Source organism: Salvelinus alpinus, chromosome 25 (genome assembly GCF_045679555.1).
Source record: "Salvelinus alpinus chromosome 25, SLU_Salpinus.1, whole genome shotgun sequence".
NCBI lineage: Eukaryota > Metazoa > Chordata > Actinopteri > Salmoniformes > Salmonidae > Salvelinus > Salvelinus alpinus.
In genome coordinates, this window is record NC_092110.1 from 24,956,202 (window position 1) to 24,974,980 (window position 18,779).

Genomic DNA, 18,779 nt, shown 5'->3' on the forward strand with positions numbered 1-18,779 from the left:
TTTTCTCATAACCTCACATGGACAGATTAAAGTGTAAATCTCCCACCAAAATAAATCATCTTTGGGTAATTTCTTGATGGCACTCGGGGGTTGGGCTATGTTAGCTGTCCGAATTTGGTTGAAACTGGTATTTTTTATAATAGTTTTATGAGTCTGTGTTTTTTCTAGGCCCTAAAGTAGATTTTTAGGCAGCCACCTTGTGTCATAGTGGTATGACTTTTATGTAAGTTATGAACCAGTTTTGCTCTGTTTATAAACCCCTCTGTTTGTTTATTAGTTGACATTTTAATGTTTCCAGTGCTGAGGCACTTTATTTTCCTGCCTGGTACTCTGCATAAATTGACATTGAATTGAATGGTTGGTTAATTGGTTAACATTGGTTAACATGTCAATCAATTCAAATGCTACCATAGTACCTTGATCTCTTACACATACAGTGGGGCAAAAAAGTATTTAGTCAGCCACCAATTGTGCAAGTTCTCCCACTTAAAAAGATGAGAGAGGCCTGTAATTTTCATCATAGGTACAATTCAACTATGACAGACAAAGTTAGAAAGGAAAATCCAGAAAATCACATTGTAGGATTTTTTATGAATTTATTTGCAAATTATGGTGGAAAATAAGTATTTAGTCAATAACAAAAGTTTATCTCAATACTTTGTTATATACCCTTTGTTGGCAATGACAGAGGTCAAACGTTTTCTGTAAGTCTTCACAAGGTTTTCACACACTGTTGCTGGTATTTTGGCCCATTCCTCCATGCAGATCTCCTCTAGAGCAGTGATGTTTTGGGGCTGTTGCTAGGCAACACGGACTTTCAACTCCCTCCAAAGATTTTCTATGGGGTTGAGATCTGGAGACTGGCTAGGCCACTCCAGGACCTTGAAATGCTTCTTACGAAGCCACTCCTTCGTTGCCCGGGCGGTGTGTTTGGGATCATTGTCATGCTGAAAGACCCAGCCACGTTTCATCTTCAATGCCCTTGCTGATGGAAGGAGGTTTTCACTCAAAATCTCACGATACATGGCCCCATTCATTCTTTCCTTTACATGGATCAGTCGTCCTAGTCCCTTTGCAGAAAAACAGCCCCAAAGCATGATGTTTCCACCCCCATGCTTCACAGTAGCTATGGTGTTCTTTGGATGCAACTCAGCATTCTTTGTCCTCCAAACACGACGAGTTGAGTTTTTACCAAAAAGTTCTATTTTGGTTTCATCTGACCATATGACATTCTCCCAATCTTCTTCTGGATCATCCAAATGCTCTCTAGCAAACTTCAGACGGGCCTGGACATGTACTGGCTTAAGCAGGGGGACACGTCTGGCACTGCAGAATTTGAGTCCCTGGCAGCGTAGTGTGTTACTGATGGTAGGCTTTGTTACTTTGGTCCCAGCTCTCTGCAGGTCATTCACTAGGTCCCCCCGTGTGGTTCTGGGATTTTTGCTCACCGTTCTTGTGATAATTTTGACCCCACGGGGTGAGATCTTGCGTGGAGCCCCAGATCGAGGGAGATTATCAGTGGTCTTCTATATCTTCCATTTCCTAATAATTGCTCCCACAGTTGATTTCTTCAAACCAAGCTGCTTACCTATTGCAGATTCAGTCTTCCCAGCCTGGTGCAGGTCTACAATTTTGTTTCTGGTGTCCTTTGACAGCTCTTTGGTCTTGGTCATAGTGGAGTTTGGAGTGTGACTGTTTGAGGTTGTGGACAGGTGTCTTTTATACTGATAACAAGTTCAAACAGGTGCCATTAATACAGGTAACGAGTGGAGGACAGAGGAGCCTCTTAAAGAAGAAGTTACAGGTCTGTGAGAGCCAGAAATCTTGCTTGTTTGTAGGTGACCAAATACTTATTTTCCACCATAATTTGCAAATAAATTCATTAAAAATCCTACAATGTGATTTTCTGGATTTTTTTTCTCATTTTGTCTGTCATAGTTGAAGTGTACCTATGATGAAAATTACAGGCCTCTCTCATCTTTTTAAGTGGGAGAACTTGCACAATTGGTGGCTGACTAAATACTTTTTTGCCCCACTGTACATTAGGACATTCCTGTAACACCTACACCTCAAGTACAAGCATACCTTGAGTACCAAATTGAAATCAAATTAACTGAAAAAATCTGTGAAATCCATCAGCCACTTTTGTCTCTGTGTGTTCATTTGACCTATGTGTTATTTTAGGCTGTCAATCCAGGTGTTCTTCCTTCTACTGGAGAGCATCGAAGAACTATTCCACAGAAGATAAAGAAATGTGTACTGGGTCTCATTAGTTGGTGATAGCAAACGTAAAAAAGTGGTCAGGTAAGCTGTTTCCTTCATTAGAAATTATATTGGTCTTAAGTTTGGCTGCAATTCTTTTCATTATCAACCAGTGTTTGTGGAGCTGGAGGAAAATGTATTATCCTGCCGCCAAGGGCTCTCACTTTTAAATTAAGTGTCATTCATTTAAGTGTCATTGCAGCACATCTTGGTTTCTAAGGGTTTTTGAAAGACTGGATTGTCATAATAACCACACTTTGCAGCTGAATCATGGTTGTTCTAGCTTTTGAGAGTCAGGTAAATTCAACGGCTATGTGGCATTTGGAACTAAAGTGACCACTTGTCTTGTGATGTTCCATTTGTGTACACTATAAAGATCTAAAAACATGTGTCAATAAGTGTTTGCCATCGAAAGCAGGAAAGGGAATAACATCTTGTCCAATTATGTCCTTTTTGCCAGATTGATCAGAACTACTGTCACCTAGTTGTCAGCTTGTGAGTTGTGAGTGTTAGTTCTGCCATGGCCTTTGCCATGTGTTTACTGTGTGTGGTGTGGCTCATCCCTACTGTGGAGTGTACTGAGAACAGCTGCTGTGCTCTATACCCCTGACCTTTTGGGCTGCTGGACTGAGCCCCGGGGTCATGGCGATGGCTCACTCCGCTCTATCTGTTCGGCAGCCTTTGTAACGCCAGGGAAGGCTTGAATGGAGAGGACCTTGATACATGTGGAGCAGTCGTCCTTCACCAGCTTCAGAGGTTGTCAAAGACCACGTCAAAGGGTTGGTTGCCTGTTACCTGAAGAGATAGTTAGCTTTAACTTATTGACCACCGAGCCCAAGAAAATAAGGTAAGGCTTCTGTGAACTCTGCACCAGATATGTGCAATAATATGCAAATATGTGCAATAAGATCACAGGTAGAAAACTGTTTTAATTGGTCTTGCTGTTTCAGGGTCCCTCAGTGTTATATTTGCTAAATCTTGCAACTAGCCTGAGTGAGTCAAGATGGGGATATTTTGAACTCTCTGTTCCTGTAATAAATGTGAGCTATAATTGAGTCATTCAGACCAGAGATATCAGTGCTCTACAAGTGACCGAGTTCAATAGACCAATCTTACCGTCGAAATGAAAAGTGAACTGATTCAAAGAGGAATTCCAGACAAAGAGCAGATTAGTTCCTGTGTGTTTTTCTTGGTAGTTAGAGTGGAGTTTAGATGTCGGGGGTGAGAACACATTTAGAACAGGTTGAGATTGGATCGAATGGCCGTGAACTGGCCTCCATCCTCCACAAATGTAACGGAAATTTGTGTAACCTCCAGCAGAAGCCTAACTCTGTGTGTGTGAATGTGATGAGCAAATTAAACTCTATCTGTGACTTTGGTTTCTTTTGATAATCAGGAGCTCCACATTGAACCATAGCTCCAAGCTCTGCTATGGTCTGCTAAATAAAGTATCCTGATATGTTTTATACCCTACTGTGGTCGCTTGACTTTTTCTCAGTATGTAGCCAACTTATGTGTCGTTAGGTTAACTTCCATTCACAAATATCAGTTAAGTTCCAATTCTTGTCAATATATCAAGATGTCAAACTATACCACTTTTTATTTGTGTGTACCATGTGTTTTTCTTTCCATCTACAAGGTTTTTCACCATACATGCATGAATGAGCAAAAAACATGAAGAACATGATGGTTTGTGAAGTGTTTACAGTATATAGATAAGACAGTATAAGTACATTTTCTCACTGTAAGGAAAGATGTTTATGTTGTATCTTACTATGTTACATATCCATTCAGACGACAGGCCTGTGTTCCTCACGATGCTGTGTGTCTCCACCCCTGTCCTCCACACTGCAGCTCCTGTCTCCCACCTGACGCTGCTCCTCTGTGGGATCCCTGGTTCAAGCACACCCTTCTGCTGAAGGACCACCATGTCCTCACCACCGAGCGCCTCGTCCAGCTGTTCACTCCACTGCTACTGCCGCACAATGCCTCCTATAGCACCACGGTATGCATCTCACAATACACTAGTACAGTTTCTGTTACATACAGTACAGACTCCAGGGGGTTGAATCCCAGTTTTTTTCCACTTCTGGCTTGTTACTGAAGCAGTCATCATGCACTGCAAGCACATAGGGCTCTAAAGTGCTACCGATTTGGTTGCATATGCTCTAAAAATGTTGTTTTGCGACCTGGAATTTTTATTTGGGAGCACCAGTGCCCTAAAGACAAAAGCGAGCGCATATTCGTTAGCATCATGGTTGTACGGAAGAGTATTAGGGCCAAGTGATGAAAAAAAGGGATAGGTGGTGGTACCAGTTTTTAGGTTTTTTGCACGTATAGTACTTTGAAAACTTGAAATACAAGGATAAAGTTGAAACTGAGAATAAAGTTACAATTAATGGTTACTGAGCCTGTAATCAAATCCACAAATGCTGATGCTCCAGATACTCAACTAGTCTAAAGAAGGCCAGTGTTATTGCTTCTTTAATCAGAACAACAATTTTCAGCTGTGCTAACATAATTGCAAAAGGGTTTTCTAATGATCAATTTGCCTTTTAAAATGATAAGCTTGGATTAGCTAACACAACGTGCCATTGGAACACAGGAGTGATGGTTGCTGATAATGGGCCTCTGTACACCTATGTAGATATTCCATAAAAAAATCTGCCGTTTCCAGCTACAATAGTCATTTACAACATTAACAATGTCTACACTGTATTTCTGATCAAATTTATGTTATTTTAATGTACAAAATATTTGCTTTTATTTAAAAAACAAGGACATTTCTAAGTGATATATATAGGCCATATCTCAATCGATAGAAGTAAAGAATTCTGGTACTCCTACATTTTATACGTTAGGACACCATTGCTACCAATGAAAAGGTTCATTTAGAGCCCTGCAAGCACATGTCATGCATTACAAGGATATCTTTAAAAAATTTAGCGACACATACAGTGTTAAACCTCAGACAACACGATATCAGGGGCTTTCGTATGTTAGTTGTCTTTCAAAGATAGCAGCCATTGTATGGACAATCGGTGTTAAGAAGGCGATCGCACTTTGGGCCTCTTTGTCTCTGTGGGTGTGAAACATAGTGATTCCCATTCATCAGATTACTACACAGGGTGACCTTGACCGAAGGGAGACTCTGACCCATGCACTAATCGCAAATAACAGGCTCTGCCCAGACTCCTTTCATCCTGTGGCTTATTCTCCTGAAAACACAGGCCTTTAATTTGTTATTAGCTGAAGTATTGCTGTGGCCTAGGCCCGTGTGAATGAGGCAGGCATTAGACCTTCTTCACAACCGAGGCGGGAGTCTTTGAAAGTCGCTACTCATTGACCTTGCAACAGAGTATGCCTAATTAAACGGCCGATGAAATTACAGTGACTATTCACCAGGCCCACAGAGGCTGAAATATCGAGATAAGAGCATCTCATCTTCCTTCCTGAATCGTCTCTGTTACTTTCTTTGTTTGTGTGCTTAGGGTTTTCATTGTAACTGAGACACATGTAACTGTATCACAAACCAAATCAATGTGTAGGTCTATACAGATTAATCTCTTAACATTTGATGAAGGAGTGGGAAATATTTGGTCTTCACAACAAAGGATAAGTTTATTTCTTGTAATATAATCAGTTTTGAAAAATAACTATCTTATTTGTATTAAATTTCCTGGCTCTTGAAAATATGAACTGACAAAGAGAAGGGAGGTGCCGCCATCCTGATCATCATGTCCAAGTGCACCAGGAAGAGCTTGAGTCTCTCTCTCTCTCTCTCTCTCTTTTTCTCTCTTTTTCTCTCTCTCTCTGAACAGTAAACATTACACTTACAAAAGTTCCAAAATAATAAAGACATTTCAAATGTCATATTATGTGTGTATATATGCACAGTGTGGTAATGATGTGCAAATAGTCTCTCTCTCGCTCTCTCTCTTTCTCTCTCTCTCACAAACACACACAGCAGCTTATTCTCCTTCACTCTCATACACGAGAGCAAACTGAATTTCTATTCACGTCTTGCCACACAGCCTTCACCACTCTAACAAACGGGAGCATGCAGCTCGCATGCACACTCGGAGGCCCTTTGAGTATTCAAGGGCCAACAGTTGCATTCATTGATATTTAAAATGCAGTGGTTTGGGTTTGTGAGAGCTCTCTCTGCTCCGTGGTACATTTGACTATATTTAAAAAGAGAAATATCAGGAATAGGGATCAGGACATTTTTGATTGTCAGTGTTGAAGAGGAGATCAGATTGGAGTTGGTGTTTGTTCCCCTCTCAGGATATGAAAGCCTGTACACACTGTCAGTCTCCCAATGACCTGCCTATAACAACTAATATTGTACATGTACTTAAAGTTTGTCTGTGTCTAAAATCCTCCTGATCATCCCCTTCATATTAGTGCTCATTAAAAGTTGTGAACAGCCTCTGAGCTGAGAGGCAGCCTTTGAAGACAAGAGAGGGCCTATCTCTCAGATGATGATGGCTGGTTTGATACGGTGAAAGGAATCTGTATGTCATCACGCAGTATCCTCGTCTCCCAGGAGATAAGTGGAGAGGAAGGAAGAGAGCAGTTTGTCTCTATCCTCTGCCAAGTGGAGATATCTTAACGTATTTCACATTAATGTGAGGATGATTGCATTCTTTAGGCGCTTGTCTAATCTCATGGGAGGGGGAGAGAGAGAGAGCTGTGCAGTGCTCTGTCAGGATGTGTGCAGTGCTCTGTACCACAGCCAGGCCTGGTAGATTACTTGTTTAATTGGTAGTAGTTCAATTTGACTCTCCCTTCACAATGTGGAAGCAATTAGAATGTGGTTTTAATTTGCCATGGTTGCAGGCCAAAGTGCTGCTGAGGACACTTTTGTCCCGTTCCAGTGAGGAGTGCCCCTCGGTGGAGGTGGCGCGTGAGTCGTCATCCTGTGGCCTTCCCTCATTCCCCTACGACAGTGCTGTGGAGGTCCGCACAGTCAGACCTGCTCAGGAGCACCGCGCCGCAGGAATGCAAGGTCATTATTGTTCTCTCCCCATGTCTGGCTGGCCACTTGGTACAGTAACTCATGTGCTAGTCCAAGTAGTGATGCATCACTCTCCAGGTTATGATAGTGAACTGTGTAACCAGTCAAGACTAAAACTAATGAGGGAAGTTGGGAGTATGACCCTGTCTAATGATGCCTGTGTTTTTAGACTAGAACTATTTCAATCAGAAGCAATTTGCAGATGTTGCAAGTTTAGTTTTCACAACATCACAAACAGAAAAAAGTCAGTAATTGCCCAGCGAGACATAGAGGGTCGGGATGTGAGCAATGGTAGAATGGTGCCATTTCTGTTAAGTATGAGCAATCGCTATACTGAAATTAAACTTCCCTCATATGACAAAGAATCACAACACTTTTAACGTAGGCCTCTTTCTGAATCCCTGGCAGCCTGTCTTCATAGGGCCCTCTATTAAGACAAAGGGAAACCCAGAGTCCCAGCCTCCCCCTGTCTCTGAGCTCTGTGTGGGGCTCCCTTTCTTACAGGACTACAAAGTGGTGAAGAGGACAGCCAGGACGAGAGCCCCGTGGAAAGTATTCCTATTGGAGGTAAAAAGGCAGTGCTGAGCCCTGCATTCAGAGTTCTTGTGTGGCGTTTGTTTTGCTCTCACAGCCGCTGATAATGGGCTCTTTTAAATGGATGGCTGTGGCAGGATGATCAAGGTCAAACTGGGGTTAGAGTCCCACCTGAAGAGCTGTGCAATTCCTCTAATTATCTTGGAGAAACAGTGCATGTTTTCAGCCGGCCAGAGCAGAGGCGTGGCCAAATTGATCATTCACACCCATATAATGCAGCGGTTCCATTGTCAGGACACCGGGGTGTAGCTAGAGATCGGCCATTGGTTCTCATTATCTTCTAAACAATGCTATGCAGCAGCATACTTGAAAAGGCGAGATGTGAAGGTATGCTGAAAGCGGCCTGGGTTCCAGTTCACACCAGAATCTCAGAAACACTTGGCTAGCATAGATTTCATACTGAGCATTTCATCTGTGAGCATCTCCAAGGGCGCAAGCCCACAGAACCAGTCCAGAGCCACTGCTGGGCAACAGTGAGTGTTGTCTATCTGTTACCACACACTGTCAGCACAAACGGAAGGTAATGAGTTAAGAATGTGTGGCTGTATATGCTTAAAGTGACATGCATTTGTTATTTCTACAGACAAAACAACTACAATGGACAGATACTTAGATATACAGTGCCTTCGGAAAGTATTCAGACCCCTTGACTTTTTCCACATTTTGTTACGTTACAGCCTTATTCTAGAAGGGATTAAATAAATAAAAAAATACTCATCAATCTACACACAATACCCCATAATGACAAAGCGAAACAGGTTTTTAGATTTTTTTGCAAAAGTATTAAAAATAAAAAACTGAAATGTCTTATTTAAATAAGTATTCAAACCCTTTTGCTATGAGACTCGAAATTGAGGTCAGGTGCCTCCTGTTTCCATTGATCATCCTTGAAATGTTTCTACAACTTGATTTGAGTCCACCTGTGGTAAATTCAATTGATTGGACATGATTTGGAAAGGCACACACCTGTCTATATAAGGTCCCACAGTTGACAGTGCATGTCAGAGCAAAAACCAAGCCATGAGGTCAAAGGAATTGTCCGGAGAGCACAGATCTGCGGAGGGACAGATCTGGGAAGGGTACCAAAAAATGTCTGCAGCATTTAAGGTCCCCAAGAACACAGTGGCTTCCATCATCCTTAAATGGAAGAAGTTTGGAACCACCAAGACTCTTCCTAGAGTTGGCCACCCGACCAAACTGAACAATTGGGGGAGAAGGGCCTTGGTCAGGGAGGTGTTGTCACTCTGACAGAGCTCTTGAGTTCCTCTGTGGAGATAGGAGAACCTTCCTGAAAGACAACCATCTCTGCAGCACTCCACCAATCAGGCCTTTATGGTAGAGTGGCCAGACGGAAGCCACTCAGTAAAAGGCACATGACAGCCAGCTTGGAGTTTGCCAAAAGGCACCTAAAGGACTCTGACTATGAGAAACAAGATTCTCTGCTCTGATGAAATCGAGATTGAACTCGTTGGCCTTAATGCCAAGCGTCCCGTCTGGAAGAAACCTGGCACCATCCCTACGGTGAAGCATGGTGGTGGCAGCATCATGCTGTGGGGATGTTTTTCTGCGGCAGGGACTGGGAGACTAGTCTGGATCAAGGGAAAGATGAATTGAATAAAGTACAGAGCGATCCTTGATGAAAACCTGCCCCAGAGCGCCCAGGACGTCAGACTGGGGCAAAGGTTCACCTTCCAACAGGACAACGACCCTAAGTACACAGTCAAGACAACGCAGGAGTGGCTTTGGGACAAGTCTCTGAATGCCCGGACTTGAACTTGATCAAACATCTTTGGAGAGACATGAAAATAGCTGTGTACTGACGCTCCCCATCCAACCTGACAGAGCTTGAGAGGATCTACAAAGAAGAATGGGAGAAACTCCCCAAATACAGGTGTGCCAAGCTTGTTGAAGCCGCCTCAAGTCTTCTTGGGTCTGCTGCTACAAAGTACTGAGTAAAGGGTCTGAATACTTATGTAAATGTGTTAAAACATTTTTTTTTTATACATTTGCAAAAATGTCAACCTGTTTTTGCTTTGTTATTTTGGGGTATTGTGTGTAGATTGATGTGGAGAGATTAAAAATGATTGAATCCATTTTAGAATAAGGCTGTAACGTAACAAAATGTGGAAAAGGTCATAGGGTCTGAATACTTTCCGAATGCACTGTATTTGTAACATAAATGTTACATTGTTTAATCAATTCTGTAAGGCCAAACATTCATTTGTTGCCCACAGAGTCCAAAGTATTCGATCATTAGCCAACTTTTGACATTCCTAGCCTGAAACTGTGATTAAAACAACTATATTACCATTACCATTACCATGGTGGACAAATTTTACGACCTTTCAGCTTCTCTATTGATTTTAAAGCCTGTGTAGTTGTCAAATATGATACCTAATCCACTGTATATGGAAGTAGTTAGTGTTTTATTTAAAGAAAATCAATCAATCTCTTCTGAGTAGGGGGGCCTGCCAACCTGATACAGCAATAATATGGAGGGTGAATATGGTGTCGTGGAAACTGTTTCTCCTCTTGGCGTGCCCATGTACACTACTTACATACACAGTTTAGCCTGCCCTGCTCTGAAGACCCAAAGAGCCAGCCATCGGTGCGTGTTGTCTCATCAAACACACAGCCTCTGAAAGTTGGAAACTTGGGTCTTGAGTCAATATTTAAGTGGGGCATTTTGTGTTTTTTGAACAGAGACGACAAAAGCATATCAGCTGCTTAAACAGTCTGCCACGCAGGAGAGGCAGCAGAGCTCTGGAGACGAGGAGGAGGATCTGTCAGATAAGGGGAATCGTCGCCCATACCACCCCACACTACTACTCCACTGTGGCCTAATCATCGGTCAACACTGACCATATGGCTCACCGTCCCGTAAAGAATTGTTACTAGTGTCGTATAGAGAATATACCCACCGTGTGTACAGATTTTTTCGAGTAAGTCAAAGGACACAGCTTTCATCTGTGCTTTTCCTCTTCATCCATTTTCATATACAGTACCAGTCAGAAGTTTGGACACACCTACTCATTCAAGGGTTTTTCTTTATTTTTACTATTTTCTGCACTGTAGAATAAGAGTGAAGACATCAAAACTATGAAATAACACTTGGAATCATGTAGTAACCAAAAAAGTGTTTAACAAATTCAAATATTTCTTCAAAATTGCCACCCGTTGCCTTGATGACAGCTTTGCACAATCTTGGCAACCCTCAATTGGGTTGAGGTTGGGTGATTGTGGAGGCCAGGTCATCTGATGCAGCACTCCATCACTCTCCTTCTTGGTCAAATAGCCCTTACACAGCCTGGAGGTGTGTTTTGGGTCATTGTGCTGTTGAAAAATGTCTTATAGTCCCACTAAGCGCAAACCAGATGGGATGGTGTGTCGCTGAAGAATTCTGTGTTAGCCATGCTGGTTAAGTATGCCTTCAATTCTAAATAGATCACTGACAGTGTCACCAGCAAAGCTCACACATTCTCCGTGCTTCACGGCGGGAACCACATATGCAGAGATAACCCGTTCACCTATTCTGCGTTTCACAAAGACACGGCGGTTGGAACCAACAATCTCAAATTTGGACTCATCAGATCAAAGGACATATTTCCACCGGTCTAATGTCCATTGCTCGTGTTTCTTGAACCAAGCAAGTCTCTTCTTCCTATTGGTGTCCTTTTAGTAGTGGTTTCGTTGCAGCAATTTGACCATGAAGGCCTGATTCACGCAGTCTCCTCTGAACAGTTGATGTTGAGATGTCTTTGTTACTTGAACTTTGTGAAGTATTTATTTGGGCTGCAATCTGAAGTGCAGTTAACTCTAATGAACATATCCTCTGCAGCAGAAGTAACTCTGGGTCTTCCTTTCCTGTGGCGGTCCTCATGAGAGCAGGTTTCATCATAGCGCTTGATGGTTTTTGCGACTGCACTTGAAGAAACTTTAAAAGTTCTTGAAATCTTCCAGATTGACTGACCTTCATGTCTTAAAGTAATGATGGACTGTTCTCTTTGCTTATTTGAGCTGTTCTTGCCATAATATGGACTTGGTCTTTTCCCAAATATGGCTAGCTTCTGTATACCACCCCTACCATGTCACAACACAACTGATTGGCTCAAACGCATTTTGATGGAAACAATTTCCCCAAATGAACTTTTAACAAGGCACACCTGTTAATTGAAATACCTTCCAGGTGACTACCTCATGGAGCTGGTTGAGAAAATGCCAAGAGTGTGCAAAGCTGTCATCAAGGCAAAGAGTGGCTACTTTTGAATATAAAATATATTTAGATTTGTTTAACACCTTTTTGGTTACTACATGATTCCATATGTATTATTTCATAGTTTTGATGTCTTCACTATTATTCTACAATGTAGAAAATAGTAAAAATAAAGAAAATTAGTAGGTATGTCCAAACTACTTGAATGAGTAGGTATGTCCAAACTTTTGACTGGTACTGTATGAGAATACACAACACAGCTTATCATGTAATAGATTTATTGATTGATTGATTTAATTTGCCAGTTAAAAAAACACATATACTGTATACACATTACATACATTTTAAAAATGTGACCGGGATATTACAAAACACTCCCTAAATTCCATGGTGCAAAAACATTACAACATTTAGACTACATAGATACCGATACATTACATACAGACATGAAAAAAGTTGTTATATTGCTCGATCATTAGCCAACTTTTGACATTCTTTTTAAAATTTAGTTACGAAGATAGATGCACAAATCAAAATGTTTGATCTGTCTTGTTTGCTCTTTAAGGAATAAATGATGGCTATGAAGTGGATAGTGGGAGAGTTGAGTACTCTCATCAAGACCCCCTTGGTAAGAACATTATTATTCTCCTTCACTCCCTTTATGGGAAATAGGCCACCAGACACCAAAGTGGATGATGTACATTTGCATGTGGCTCTAATAATTCCCAGTTCATTTCCATTAGATCAACGGTATGCCACCCATTAACTTGTGCATGAAAACAAAAGGCCAGACTGTTATCAAGCCTAAAGTCTGCTCTCACTATAGGGTTCATGTTTCAGGAGGCTAGCTTTAAAAGCAGACCGTTGTGGTACTACGTGTACAAATTGTGTTTATACAAATATAAAATCAAGTATATTATAATAATAACTGTTTTTAAAGGAAGACTCACAAGGATTAGTTTTAAGGTGACACATCCTTTTAATTTCCAGAGCTTCCACACGTCCTGAATAGCATTTAGGCTGTTCAAATCAAAGCTTTGAGTGGTAGGAAAAGAACATCTAAATAGCTCCATGTTTTCACACATCTGAATATCAACATGACTTCATCAAAATCTGCAATTGTGCGGTCCCCAGAGCGCCTCTTCACCGGGAGCCCATTTGGGAAGGTAATGGCTGCGTAAACGTTATGAGGAATAATCTTCTCTGATTTCATGTGATTACTGGGCACCACGCTGACACAAGGGCCCAATGTGTTCGTCTCCCTGTCCAGGCCAGCGGGCTCTCCCAGTCTACCTATTAGCAGAGGAAAAGACATAATGGCCCAGCTCTATTGAGGCGCTGCTGTCTGCCAGTGCCAGCCCAATGACTGAACCTCTTTAATAAACATGAGCCAATTTCAGACTCCAGACCCTCTCAGATGGCTCCGTCTCCACCGTCATTAAGGCGCATGTTAAGCCCAAATCTAAGGCGATAAAACAAGTGTAAATGTAGAGGAAATAGCAAGAATCACAGCTCTGATTGGCCACTGGGGTCGTGGTGGTCCTGTGCATAAATGATTGAAATGGGACTAATGAGTAGTTTTGCATGCTTGACATCTAATCTGGTCAGGGAAAGAGTGAGCTGTTGTAGGGCGATTACTAAGAGTGGTCACCATCATACCTCTTTCCTGCTCCTCTGTGATGTCCCCCCCCCCCCCCCTGGATGCTTATGTTTTAAGCATTCCACTTACCACAGTCACTTCTTGCGCTTTATTGCTTCAACAAGTGGTCTCGAAGTCCTGCACTTGAACGGAAACATAACACTGCAGGATGCTCTGCCCTTCTCTTTCTCTCTCTCTTGTTCTATCTCAATGTCTCTCTCTCCCCATCTCTTTTCCCCTTCCTCTATTCGTCTCTGTCACTCCTTCTCTTACCATCTCCTTATGTATTTTCCTTTCTTCTCCCTTTTTCATTATTTGCTTTATTTTGTCAGTGAGCCGACAAATGCCATCAAAATACTCTGGCTGGAATCAAAATAAAAAACGGCCTCCACTCTGTTGTCTTAGACAATAATTATGATTTGCCAGTTAAGCCTAGACTACAGCTGAGGGATTGTAGTTTAAAGCAGAGGCTTTGGTGAAAAAAATGCATTTATAGCCCTTTGTGTGGCTCCTCATTATGTGTGGGCCCGATTCATTAAGTAATTGGTTTGCAGTTGTTTACATGAGTATTAAGGCTCTCTATTCAGGAGCCTTTGAGAGATACATTGTGCAAATGTTGCATGTTATGAATGCAGAATGAGAGGCGGGGGCCAGTCCTATTGGCCAAGCACTACACTCGGCTGAAAAGCAAGAGAAAAGCGCTGGGTGCTGCTTTGCATAGCAATGACTCTGCCTTAATACACTTTAAAGATTAAATATATGCAGTCTATACAAGATACAAAGAGATACTCTTAACACATTTATATGTGCTCATTTCACTATTATGGCATTGGAGAGAATTGAGCTCTTTCATATTCCGTTTTTTTTCTCTCGCCTCCACACAATGTTTTTCAGTAAGACACTTTATAGAATGTGCTGTTTTATTGTATTATGAATCACGGCCAAGCAGACAGATCTGCAACAGTTTTTTTAAGGATTCATCCATTAAAAATCTTTTGCTGCCATTGTGAGTGGTAAAGCAAAATCACTTTGTGGTTGAGTGGGGCTGAAAGGAATAATGCAGGAAGGAGTGAGACTTAATAAGCAGCTGCACTCCATGTAAAGACCACTTGTTCCCCTTTGTCTGCGGGTGCATGCCTCTGCTTCCTCTTCTGCAAGAATCTTTGTGCTGTTTTTCTTCCTTTACTGTAGGCATTTCAGATGGTGTTTCTTTTCTCTTTTATTTTTTATTCAGTTTTTTCCTCATTTTTTTGGCCTGGCCTTGATTTTAGGAAGAAATGATCTCACTAAAAAAGCAACAGAAAACGTAGGTTCACCCACACAGACAGTGTGGTGAAGAAGGTGCAACAGCGCCTCTTCAACCTCAGGAGGCTGAAGAGATTTGGCTTGGCCCCTAAAACCCTCACAAACTTTTACAGATGCACAATTGAGAACATCCTGTCGTGCTGTATCACCGCCTGGTACAGCAACTGCACCGCCTGCAACCGCAGGGCTCTCCAACGGGGAACAACTACCTGTTCATCCCGCTATCATCCAGAAGGCGAGGTCAGTACAGGTGCATCAAAGTTGGTACGAGAGACTGAAAAACAGCTTCTATCTTAAGGCCATCAGACTGTTAAATAGCCATCACTAGCCGGCTTCCACCCTTTTACGCAACCCTGCACCATAGAGGCTGCTACCCCATATACATAGACTTGTAAACACTAGTCACTTTAATAATGTTTACATACTGCTTTACTCATCTCATATGTGTATATACTGTATTCTATTCTACTGTATTTTAGGCAATGCCACTCCGACATTGCTTTTTTAACTTTTAGATTTGTTTTTAGATACTACTGCGCTGTTAGATACTACTGCACTGTTGGAGCTAGGAACACACGCATTTCGCTACACCTGCAATAACATCTGCTAAATATGTGTATGTGACCAATAAAATTTGATTTGATTTATCTCTCCCTCTCCAGTCATCAGTGGCTGCTATGTTTGTGATGCCGCGTCCCTGCTTGACAAAAACCTTTACTTGACAATTCGTGTGTGGAACGTTCTCTTGGACAACAGTATGTGCTCAGGCATTCACCCCCCAATCACTCATACAAAGTGTCATAATCAGAAGTTAGCCCTCTGTCGAAGAGAGGCAAGAGGAAACGATGTGTGTGGCTCTCGCAGAACACAGGGAGGGAGAGCAGGAGGGAGAAAAATAGAGAGATTGCCCCAGAAAGAGGCAGGTAAAGAGACCGACGAACATGCAGACAAACAAACAGAGACAGATTAGACAGATATGTGGTAAAGGACTTTTGGCAGTGAAAGACGCACAGGGACAAACTGCTTTATTTCAGTGCAAATTCCTGGCAAAGTTAGACAAACACCCAGTCTGAAAACAAAACTTGCTCCTACCCCTAGGCACTTATTACTGGCCCTTCATTTGTAGATCTGAAAGCATCGACATTGTGTAAGCAATATGGGTGTAACTCCATATACTGTAACCCACTGCAATGGTCTATGATTTGATTTGGGACCAGAGAAGAGAAATAGGCAGTGATAGACAGAGAACGACAGAATAGCAGGCAGCATTGAGAGGCTACTGCCAGAGGAGGTCACTCTCCTGCATTGGGTTCCTCTTCATTCGCACCATGCCTAACATGCACCATCAAGTATCCATCTGTCTAATACCTGGTTAATCACACAATATCATGTCTTTTAATTTCTATTCATGAGTTTTTTGTTTTTGATAAGAGGAACATTTTATTAGAAAATAATTTGTCACATTCCGATAAGTAATTTGTCTAACTGAGGTAGTTTAAAACAATTTGATAATGTAGTGTAAACTTGTGAATAATTTGAAATGGTCTAGAATTCAATTGAATATATTTAGGCTATTCCATTTTATTTCTGTCAATCATTGTTGTGTTCTGTTCTGTCAAGCAGCTGTGATTCCAATGAAGGAGCTGCCTGCTTTCAATGAATGTAATTGAGTGTGAATCTGTGGCACCATTTTTACAGCTCTGCAGTTCCTCTTTATGGCCAGCAGAGAGCACTCACATGTTAGAGAGCACAGAATGGAAGCAGTGAATGCCCAGGGTTGCCTCACACTGTTGGCCCTCTGAGTGCTAGCTACATCCTACTATAGTACTCTGCTGTTTTAAACGTCTAAACAGACCTAAACAATTTAGCTATGGGTCATAGCTGGGAAGGGAGTAGGAGTTGATGGGGTGATGGGTCTCCCTCTTTTTACCCTTTTCCTTTAGACTAACGCTGTGCTAGAGTGCCTGTGCTATTAGCATTTCTTTGTGGGTGTTAGGAGCTTTAAAAAGACAGGGTAAATTAAGGCAGCATTCTCTACCAGCCTGTGCCAACAGTATATTAAATACCAGGTAAGCATCATTTTCCCAGATAGAATCAACCCTGTATAGCTTTTCGATTATTTAAGCACATCATCAAATTTAATTCCAATTAACTCATTACAAAAACAAAACAACAGTCCAAATTCACAATCATTATATAGTGCAGTTTGGATGGATAGCATATGATAAGTAAAGGATAGAGTCATAAGCCTATGTCTCCTTTACCATAGAGACTAGCAATAAGTATGTCTAATTGCGGAGAATAAAATCGTATTTTTGAAATGCAGAAGGATAATACGGGTGTTTATTTGTGTTATTGTGGAATTCTCATATAAGGGGTAGACATGATGGGTTATATTAATATATACTTGTTTTGTATCATTTGTGCCAAAGTTTCGTACAACATTTCTCCATTTTTTTAAGGCATATAACATAATGATAGATAATAATCAAATGTGAGAAAAAAGCATGAAGCTGTGATTGAACGATGGCAGTCCTGCTCACAAACCTTATTGTAATGTAGATATAACATAAGGTAAACAGTAATATGTAACAATCACAAAAACCAGGAAGGAGACTCCAAAAAGGAGGCATTTCAGTGCTAGCTATAATTTTCCACATTACATTCAACCCGGCCTACCAGAGTCTGCTAAACAGTGGCTGGCCCAGTCTGTCTTACATATTCAGATCATTGCCTCAATTAAGGCAAACTCCGCATAAGATGAACTGACATAAATGTTTATGGAAATGGAATACTAGATTGAAGGTCAGCGGCGTCCTGGGCCCACTATGGTAATGGCCCAGTCTTGAAAATCAGCCAGTCCCTGTCTGAAGTGGAACAACTGATAGATCAACCCCAATGCTGCTTTGGGAAGTTATATAAAAGAATAGTCCAATTTATTCCTGGAAACATGATTTTTAACCATCATTACAGTGGCGGGAGAAGAAGTAACATGTTGCTGTAAATGGCTGGATATTAAAGAGGGAATGTGAATATATAAACATATTGACCATGTCTGTGTTTTCACTTCCTTGTGTTACCCAACTGTTGTAAATTCAGTGTGGTTAAAATATCGTAGCCTAGATTGCTATGCCGTAACAGCTGATGGTGAATTATGTAAAATAAGTCCCTATATGGATGAAAAGGAACAGTGTTTGACAGGCTATGTTAGTGTAGAAGCAGGCTAAATGAGAAGTATCAGACCAGACATCCTTGTCTCACTCTTTTCTGTTCCATCTTCACTTCATCTAAAGCAGTGGTTCCCAAACTTTTTATAGTCCCGTATCCCTTCAAACATTCAACCTCCAGCTGCGTACCCCCTCTAGAACCAGGGTAAGCGCACTCTCAAATGTTGTTTTTTGCCATCATTGTAAGCCTGCCACACACACACTATACGATACATTTATTAAACATAAAACATAAAACCCGGCTCGTGGGAAGTGACAAAGAGCTCTTATAGAACCAGGGCACAAATAATAATCATTAAGTTTGCTCTTTATTTAGCCATCTAACATATAAAACTTTATTTGTTAATCGAAAATTGTGAATAACACCACAGGTTAATGAGAAGGGTATGCTTGAAAGGATGCACATAACTCTGCAATGTTGGGTTGTATTGGAGAGAGTCTCAGTCTTAAATCATTTTCCACACAGTCTGTGCCTGTATTTAGTTTTCATGCTAGTGAGGGCCGAGAATCCACTCTCAC

At 41.4% G+C, this 18,779-nt stretch overlaps 1 pseudogene; it reads left to right on the forward strand.

Annotated features, from left to right (window-relative positions):
- The window catches only part of LOC139553717 (centrosomal protein kizuna-like), a 36,020-nt pseudogene extending 18,659 nt beyond the window's left edge, over positions 1-17,361 (forward strand).
- The last annotated feature ends 1,418 nt before the right edge of the window (positions 17,362-18,779 follow it).